Raw genomic sequence first — 10,000 nt, 5'->3', positions numbered from 1 at the left:
ACAGCAAATACAGAGTTCTACCACCACTACTCAGAAACGACGCTGTACAGTGTCACCATAGAAATCCACAATAGTAACCTGTAGTATATATCAAGCTTGGGTGCGGCAGCACAGTATACCCAAACTCTTTGATTTTCATCAACCAAGATAATTAAAGCTGTCAGGGTATTTCAGTAGTCCTGGTGAGCCCCAGCCTGAGCGCGTCCTAACGAGGTTTACAGTAATTAGGAGTTGTAGTGATAGAGAGAGAACTTTGATTCCTTCTCTGTGCGGTGGCATTAGCGGCACTCATTAGCTCTCTCTCTCTCTCTCTCTCTCTCTCTCTCTCTCTCTCTCTCTCTCTCTGTCTCTCTGTCTCTCTCCCTCTTCCTGTCTCCAGTCAGATCCTATTAGGCAACTGAATGTGCATGCAGGGAGATTAGGAAACTACACACACATCATATTCTTTCTTCAGAGAAAATACTCCTTTAACTCTGACATTATCACTGTAAATACCCCTCTCTCTCTTTATTTCCTTCTCTTTACATAACACTTCCTCTTCCCCTCTCTTCCTCCTTTTCTCCCTGTCTTCTCCTCCCTCTCTCCCACGATGGGGTGATTATTGAGGAGATGTTGCAGTGTTCAGCGCTCATTGATGAAGTCTGCCTTTGTCTGTACTGCCCTGTCGTAACCAGGACACCGCTTATAGCAAAATCAATACACAGAGTAGGAGAGAGAGAGAGAGAGAGAGAGAGAGAGAGAGAGAGAGAGAGAGAGAGAGAGAGAGAGAGAGAGAGAGAGAGAGAGAGAGAGAGAGAGACAGAGACAGAGAGAGAGACAGAGACAGAGAGAGAGAGAGAGAGAGAGAGAGAGAGACAGAGAGAGAGACAGAGAGAGAGACAGAGAGAGAGAGAGACAGAGAGAGAGAGAGTCAGAGACAGAGAGAGAGACAGAGACAGAGAGAGACAGAGAGAGAGAGAGACAGAGAGACAGAGAGAGACAGGGAGAGAGAGAGACAGAGAGGGAGAGACAGAGAGAGACAGAGAGAGAGAGACAGAGAGACAGAGAGAGAGAGACAGAGAGAGAGACAGAGACAGGGAGAGAGAGAGAGAGAGAGAGACAGAGACAGAGAGACAGAGAGAGAGAGAGACAGAGACAGAGACAGGGAGAGAGAGACAGAGAGAGAGAGAGACAGAGACAGAGACAGGGAGAGAGAGAGACAGAGACAGAGACAGAGAGAGAGACCTCCCATTATCCCACACATTGTTATTATCACCCTTCTACCATCAATGTTGATACAATTAGTATATCAAATCACAGTCCGTAGCACAGTCAGTATCACTGTTTATGGTCAATGTGATGTTAGCCTGTTGGGTCTAGATCAGTGTGTGTTACATATCTGTCTGGTGTGGCCTTGGTGTAGTGCTGGTGTGGATGCTAGGGGGACAGGGCTATCTGCCATGTGTATATATGAGATCACCTCTCCCTCTCCATTCTCCCCATCCCACTCCCCAGTGGGACCAAGTGTGAGGGGAGGAGAAGGGTAGGAGGAGGCTGTTGTGTGAGAGAGGCACAGCTGGGAAATGAGAAATGCCCCCCCCCCCACCACCACCACCTTAACTCACACATACAATACACACACACGCACACAAACATACACATTCCTGATCCCCCATCTCTTTATCCTCCCCTCAGGAAAGAAGAAGGGAGAAGGGGGATGAAGGCAACGGAGAAGGGGACAGATAGGGGCATTAAAATTCATGGATTTTTTTCCCCTGCTGAAAATCAATAGTGTTTACTATGAATGAGAGGAACAGTGGACAACAGCAGTGCCCGAGGTAGAAGGAGGAGGAGGAAGGGGGATAGAGGGAGAGGTAGGGAGGAGGAGGAAGGGGGGATAGAGGGAGAGGTAGGGAGGAGGAGGAAGGGGGGGTAGAGGGAGAGGTAGGGAGGAGGAGGAAGGGGGGGGAGAGGGAGAGGTAGGGAGGAGGAGGAAGGGGGGTGAGAGGGAGAGGTAGGGAGGAGGAGGAAGGGGGGGTAGAGGGAGAGGTAGGGAGGAGGAGGAAGGGGGGATAGAGGGAGAGGTAGGGAGGAGGAGGAAGGGGGGATAGAGGGAGAGGTAGGGAGGAGGAGGAAGGGGGGATAGAGGGAGAGGTAGGGAGGAGGAGGAAGGGGGGGATAGAGGGAGAGGTAGGGAGGAGGAGGAAGGGGGGTAGAGGGAGAGGTAGGGAGGAGGAGGAAGGGGGTAGAGGGAGAGGTAGGGAGGAGGAGGAAGGAGGGGTAGAGGGAGAGGTAGGGAGGAGGAGGAAGGGGGGATAGAGGGAGAGGTAGGGAGGAGGAGGAAGGGGGGTAGAGGGAGAGGTAGGGAGGAGGAGGAAGGGGGTAGAGGGAGAGGTAGGGAGGAGGAGGAAGGGGGTAGAGGGAGAGGTAGGGAGGAGGAGGAAGGTGGGTATAGGGAGAGGTAGGGAGGAGGAGGAAGGTAGGTAGAGGGAGAGGTAGGGAGGAGGAGGAAGGGGGGTAGAGGGAGAGGTAGGGAGGAGGAGGAAGGGGGTAGAGGGAGAGGTAGGGAGGAGGAGGAAGGGGATAGAGGGAGAGGTAGGGAGGAGGAGGAAGGGGGTAGAGGGAGAGGTAGGGAGGAGGAGGAAGGGGGGTAGAGGGAGAGGTAGGTAGGTAGGGTAGAGGGAGAGGTAGGGAGGAGGAGGAAGGGGGATAGAGGGAGAGGTAGGGAGGAGGAGGAAGGGGGATAGAGGGAGAGGCAGGGAGGAGGAGCAAGGGGGTAGAGGGAGAGGTAGGGAGGAGGAGGAAGGGGGGAGGGAGAGGTAGGGAGGAGGAGGAAGGGGAGGGAGAGGTAGGGAGGAGGAGGAAGGGGGATAGAGGGAGAGGTAGGGAGGAGGAGGAAGGGGGGAAGAGGGAGAGGCAGGGAGGAGGAGGAAGGGGGTAGAGGGAGAGGTAGGGAGGAGGAGGAAGGGGGTAGAGGGAGAGGTAGGGAGGAGGAGGAAGGGGGGTAGAGGGAGAGGTAGGGAGGAGGAGGAAGGGGGGTAGAGGGGAGGGTAGGGAGGAGGAGGAAGGAGGTAGAGGGAGAGGTAGGGAGGAGGAGGAAGGGGGTAGAGGGAGAGGTAGGGAGGAGGAGGAAGGGGGGTAGAGGGAGAGGTAGGGAGGAGGAGGAAGGGGGGTAGGGTAGGGAGAGGTAGGGGGAGGAGGAAGGGGGACTTTATTACTATAGGCAGAGTCACCAAGGGAGGAAAGAGGTGTGGGAGGGTAGGGAGGAGGAGAGAAGGGGGAGAGGGAGAGGTAGGGAGAGGAGGAGAGGGAGTAGAGGGAGAGGTAGGAGAGAGGAGGAAGGGGGTAGACTAGAGGTATGGAGGAGAAGGGACACTTTATACATATCTACAATGTTCTCTCACTATACATATTTACAGTGTTCTCTCACTATACATATTTACAGTGTTCTCTCACTATACATATTTACAGTGTTCTCTCACTATACATATTTACAGTGTTCTCTCACTATACATATATACAGTGTTCTCTCACTATACATATTTACAGTGTTCTCTCACTATACATATTTACAGTGTTCTCTCACTATATATATTTACAGTGTTCTCTCACTATACATATTTACAGTGTTCTCTCACTATACATATTTACAGTGTTCTCTCACTATACATATTTACAGTGTTCTCTCACTATACATATTTACAGTGTTCTCTCACTATACATATTTACAGTGTTCTCTCACTATATATATTTACAGTGTTCTCTCACTATACATATTTACTGTTCTCTCACTATACATATTTACAGTGTTCTCTCACTATACATATTTACAGTGTTCTCTCACTATACATATTTACAGTGTTCTCTCACTATACATATTTACAGTGTTCTCTCACTATACATATTTACAGTGTTCTCTCACTATACATATTTACAGTGTTCTCTCACTATACATATTTACAGTGTTCTCTCACTATACATATTTACAGTGTTCTCTCACTATATATATTTACAGTGTTCTCTCACTATACATATTTACAGTGTTCTCTCACTATACATATTTACAGTGTTCTCTCACTATATATATTTACAGTGTTCTCTCACTATACATATTTACAGTGTTCTCTCACTATACATATCTACAGTGTTCTCTCACTATACATATCTACAGTGTTCTCTCACTATACATATTTACAGTGTTCTCTCACTATACATATTTACAGTGTTCTCTCACTATACATATTTACAGTGTTCTCTCACTATACATATTTACAGTGTTCTCTCACTATACATATTTACACTGTTCTCTCACTATACATATTTACAGTGTTCTCTCACTATACATATCTACAGTGTTCTCTCACTATACATATTTACAGTGTTCTCTCACTATACATATTTACAGTGTTCTCTCACTATACATATTTACAGTGTTCTCTCACTATACATATTTACAGTGTTCTCTCACTATATATATTTACAGTGTTCTCTCACTATATATATTTACAGTGTTCTCTCACTATACATATTTACAGTGTTATCTCACTATACATATTTACAGTGTTCTCTCACTATATATATTTACAGTGTTCTCTCACTATACATATTTACAGTGTTCTCTCACTATACATATTTACAGTGTTCTCTCACTATACATATCTACAGTGTTCTCTCACTATACATATTTACAGTGTTCTCTCACTATACATATCTACAGTGTTCTCTCACTATACATATTTACAGTGTTCTCTCACTATACATATTTACAGTGTTCTCTCACTATACATATTTACAGTGTTCTCTCACTATACATATTTACAGTGTTCTCTCACTATACATATTTACAGTGTTCTCTCACTATACATATTTACAGTGTTCTCTCACTATACATATTTACAGTGTTCTCTCACTATACATATTTACAGTGTTCTCTCACTATACATATTTACAGTGTTATCTCACTATACATATTTACAGTGTTCTCTCACTATATATATTTACAGTGTTCTCTCACTATACATATTTACAGTGTTCTCTCACTATACATATTTACAGTGTTCTCTCACTATACATATTTACAGTGTTCTCTCACTATACATATTTACAGTGTTCTCTCACTATACATATTTACAGTGTTCTCTCACTATACATATTTACAGTGTTATCTCACTATACATATTTACAGTGTTCTCTCACTATACATATTTACAGTGTTCTCTCACTATACATATTTACAGTGTTATCTCACTATACATATTTACAGTGTTCTCTCACTATACATATTTACAGTGTTCTCTCACTATACATATTTACAGTGTTCTCTCACTATATATATTTACACTGCACTGACTTCAGATTCATTCTGTCTTCCACTTTCTTCTGAACTTCTTCTCTCCTTCTTGAATGCTTCTTCTCCCCTATTGGTTTACCAACACCTTTCTCAAATCGAATCAAATTGTATTTACCACGTGCCGAATATAACGGATGTAGAATTTACCCTGAAATGCTTGCTGACAAGCTCTTCCCACGGATGGCAAACTGGAAATGTTTTGCTGAATGATAGTTTTGTGTTGGGTGGCTGCACAATGTGGAGGGTGGGAGGATGTGTTGTGTTGTGCTGGGTAGGTGTGTGTGAGTGTGTGTTTGATGAAATAACATTGAGTGAGTTCATGCATTATGGAAGGAGCAGGCGGGAGACAGAGAGCGGCTGAATGGGAATGGCTGCCTGCCATGCACTAAGAGTTCAGGGCTAATCTCACTGTGCTGCTCTGACATTACCATAGATCTACATTACCACATATCTACATTACCACGTATCTACATTACCATTGTCAACATTACCATAGATTTACATGGCCACATATCTACATTACCATAGCTCTACATTACCATAGATCTACGTTACCTCAGCTCCACATTACCACATATCTACATTACCACAAAGCTACATTACCCCATATCTACATGACCATAGTCAACATTACCATAGCTTTACATGGCCACATATCTACATTACCATAGATCTACATTACCACAAAGCGACATTACCCCATAACTACATTACCATAGTCAACATTACCATAGATTTACATGGCCACATATCTACATTACCATAGCTCTACATGACCATAGATCTACATGACCACATATATACATCACCATAGATCCACATTACCATAGATCTACATTGCCACACATCTACATTACCATAGATCTACATTACCACATATATACATTACCATAGATCTAAATTACCACATATATACATTACCATAGCTCTACATTACCACAAAAATACATTACCATGGATCTACATTACCACATATATACATTACCATAGATCTACATTACCGTAGATCTACATTACCAGTCTCACCCTAAAAGACAATATACAGTGGGGCAAAAAAGTATTTAGTCAGCCACCAATTGTGCAAGTTCTCCCACTTAAAAAGATGAGAGAGGCCTGTAATGTTCATCATAGGTACACTTCAACTATGACAGACAAAATGATAAAAAAAATTCAGAAAATCACATTGTAGGATTTTTTATGAATTTATTTGCAAATTATGGTGGAAAATAAGTATTTGGTCACCTACAAACAAGCAAGATTTCTGGTTCTCACAGACCTGTAACTTCTTCTTTAAGAGGCTCCTCTGTCCTCCACTCGTTACCTGTATTAATGGCACCTGTTTGAACTTGTTATCAGTATAAAAGACACCTGTCCACAACCTCAAACAGTCACACTCCAAACTCCACTATGGCCAAGACCAAAGAGCTGTCAAAGGACACCAGAAACAAAATTGTAAACCTGCACCAGGCTGGGAAGACTGAATCTGCAATAGGTAAGCAGCTTGGTTTGAAGAAATCAACAGTGGGAGCAATTATTAGGAAATGGAAGACATACAAGACCACTGATAATCTCACTCGATCTGGGGCTCCACGCAAGATCTGGGCGGCAGCGTAGCCTAGTGGTTAGAGCGTTGGACTAGTAACCGGAAGGTTGTGAGTTCAAATCCCCGAGCTGACAAGGTACAAATCTGTCGTTCTGCCCCTGAACAGGCCAACCCACTGTTCCTAGGCCGTCATTGAAAATAAGAATGTGTTCTTAACTGACTTGCCTGGTTAAATAAAGGTAAAATAAAATAAAATCTCACCCCGTGGGGTCAAAATGATCACAAGAACGGTGAGCAAAAATCCCAGAACCACACGGGGGGACCTAGTGAATGACCTGCAGAGAGCTGGGACCAAAGTAACAAAGCCTACCATCAGTAACACACTACGCCGCCAGGGACTCAAATCCTGCAGTGCCAGATGTGTCCCCCTGCTTAAGCCAGTACATGACCAGGCCCGTCTGAAGTTTGCTAGAGAGCATTTGGATGATCCAGAAGAAGATTGGGAGAATGTCATATAGTCAGATGAAACCAAAATAGAACTTTTTGGTAAAAACTCAACTCGTCGTGTTTGGAGGACAAAGAATGCTGAGTTGCATCCAAAGGACACCATACCTACTGTGAAGCATGGGGGTGGAAACATCATACTTTGGGGCTGTTTTTCTGCAAAGGGACCAGGACAACTGATCCGTGTAAAGGAAAGAATGCATGGGGCCATGTATCGTGAGATTTTGAGTGAAAACCTCCTTCCATCAGCAAGGGCATTGAAGATGAAACGTGGCTGGGTCTTTCAGTATGACAATGATCCCAAACACACCGCCCGGGCAACGAAGGAGTGGCTTCGTAAGAAGCATTTCAAGGTCCTGGAGTGGCCTAGCCTGTCTCCAGATCTCAACCCCATAGAAAATCTTTGGAGGGAGTTGAAAGTCTGTGTTTCCCAGCAACAGCCCCAAAACATCACTGCTCTAGAGGAGATCTGCATGGAGAAATGGGACAAAATACCAGCAACAGTGTGTGAAAATCTTGTGAAGACTTACAGAAAACGTTTGACCTCTGTCATTGCCAACAAAGGGTATATAACAAAGTATTGAGATAAACTTTTGTTATTGACCAAATACTTATTTTCCAACATAATTTGGAAATTAAATTCATTAAAAATCCTACAATGTGATATTCTGGATTTTTTTTCTAATTTTCTCTGTCATAGTTGAAGTGTACATATGATGAAAATTACAGGCCTCTCATCTTTTTAAGTGGGAGAACTTGCACAATTGGTGGCTGACTAAATACTTTTTTGCCCCACTGTATGTGTTATTCAGATATTATATTATGCATACCAAATATATATTGCATACATATACAGTCATCAGGCTATTTGATAGGTACAGTAGATGATGGAGTTTGAGTTTTAGAGAGTTGGAGACTTCAGAAGTGTGGGTACAGATATGGGTGAAGAGACTTGTGTGTGTCTGTGTCTGAACTGGCAGGGTGAACTGAAGTTTACTCAGGTCAGGAAGGCACACGACTACTGGTCTGTGTGCATGACTGGATGTAACCAGCTCTGTGTGTGTGTGTGTGTTTGGCCTCGCTCCAGTGCATCAATAAACCAGAGCGTAGTTTGAGTGCCAGTGAGTGATGTTTAACTACCGTTCCTCAAGGAACCTCGCAGCACTTTCAGGCACCACAAGGGGGCCACAGGCCAGGGGATCTGGGGAGACAGTGACCAGTACAGGGGAGGGAGGGCCAGCATACAGGCCAGGGGATCTGGGGAGACAGTGACCAGTACAGGGGAGGGAGGGCCAGCACACAGGCCAGGGGATCTGGGGAGACAGTGACCAGTACAGGGGAGGGAGGGCCAGCACACAGGCCAGGGGATCTGGGGAGACAGTGACCAGTACAGGGGAGGGAGGGCCAGCACACAGGCCAGGGGATCTGGGGAGACAGTGACCAGTACAGGGGAGGGAGGGCCAGCACACAGGCCAGGGGATCTTGGGAGACAGTGACCAGTACAGGGGAGGGAGGGCCAGCACACAGGCCAGGGGATCTTGGGAGACAGTGGCCAGTACAGGGGAGGGAGGGCCAGCACACAGGCCAGGGGATCTTGGGAGACAGTGGCCAGTACAGGGGAGGGAGGGCCAGCACACAGGCCAGGGGATCTGGGGAGACAGTGACCAGTACAGGGGAGGGAGGGCCAGCACACAGGCCAGGGGATCTGGGGAGACAGTGACCAGTACAGGGGAGGGAGGGCCAGCACACAGGCCAGGGTATCTGGGGAGACAGTGACCAGTACAGGGGAGGGAGGGCCAGCACACAGGAGAACCCGTATTTGGGTTCATAGAGGTTTTTTCTTTCTTCTTTCTCATTGTACTTCTCCCTGCCCTCTATTCATATGCCAACTTTCCTTTTACCCTCTTTCTTTCACTCTTGATTTTTTCACCTCCCCTTTTTTCTTTGCCCTCTCAACTTCTTACTAATTTATCCTACTCTCTGCAGGTCTCTCTCTCTCTCTCTCTCTCTCTCTCTCTCCCTCTCTCTCTCTCTGTCTCCTCTCTCTCTCTCTCTCTCTCTCTCTCTCTCTCTCTCTCTCTCTCTCTCTCTCTCTCTCTCTCTCTCTCTCTCTCTCTCTCTCTCTCTCTCTCTCTCTCTCTCTCTCTCTCTCTCTCTCTGAATTTTTCACCTCCCCTTTTTTCTTTGCCCTCTCAACTTCTTACTAATTTATCCTACTCTCTGCAGGTCTCTCTCTCTCTCTCTCTCTTGAATTTTCACCTCCCTTTTTCTCTTTGCCCTCTCAACTTCTTACTAATTTATCCTACTCTCTGCAGGTCTCTCTCTCTCTCTCTCTCTCTCTCTCTCTCTCTCTCTCTCTCTCTCTCTCTCTCTCTCTCTCTCTCTCTCTCTCTCTCCCTCTCTCTCTCTCTCTCTCTCCCTCTCTCTCTCTCTCTCTCTGTCTCTCTCTGTCTCTCTCTCTCTCTCTCTCTCTCTCTCTCTCTCTCTCTCTCTCTCTCTCTCTCTCTCTCTCTCTCTCTCTCTCTCTCTCCCTCTCTCTCTCTCTCTCTCTCTCTCTCTCTCTCTCTCTCTCTCTCTCTCTCTCTCTCTCTCTCTCTCTCTCTCTCCCTCTCTGTCTCTCTCTC

At 45.7% G+C, this 10,000-nt stretch overlaps 1 protein-coding gene across 9 annotated transcripts in view; it reads left to right on the top strand.

Annotated features, from left to right (window-relative positions):
• Positions 1-10,000, top strand: part of LOC118363506 (POU domain, class 2, transcription factor 2-like) — a 97,727-nt gene that overhangs the window by 20,495 nt on the left and 67,232 nt on the right. The window lies entirely within an intron of this gene.

This window comes from Oncorhynchus keta, chromosome 34 (genome assembly GCF_023373465.1).
Source record: "Oncorhynchus keta strain PuntledgeMale-10-30-2019 chromosome 34, Oket_V2, whole genome shotgun sequence".
Taxonomy (NCBI): domain Eukaryota; kingdom Metazoa; phylum Chordata; class Actinopteri; order Salmoniformes; family Salmonidae; genus Oncorhynchus; species Oncorhynchus keta.
This window is presented reverse-complemented; position numbering and strand designations above follow the sequence as displayed.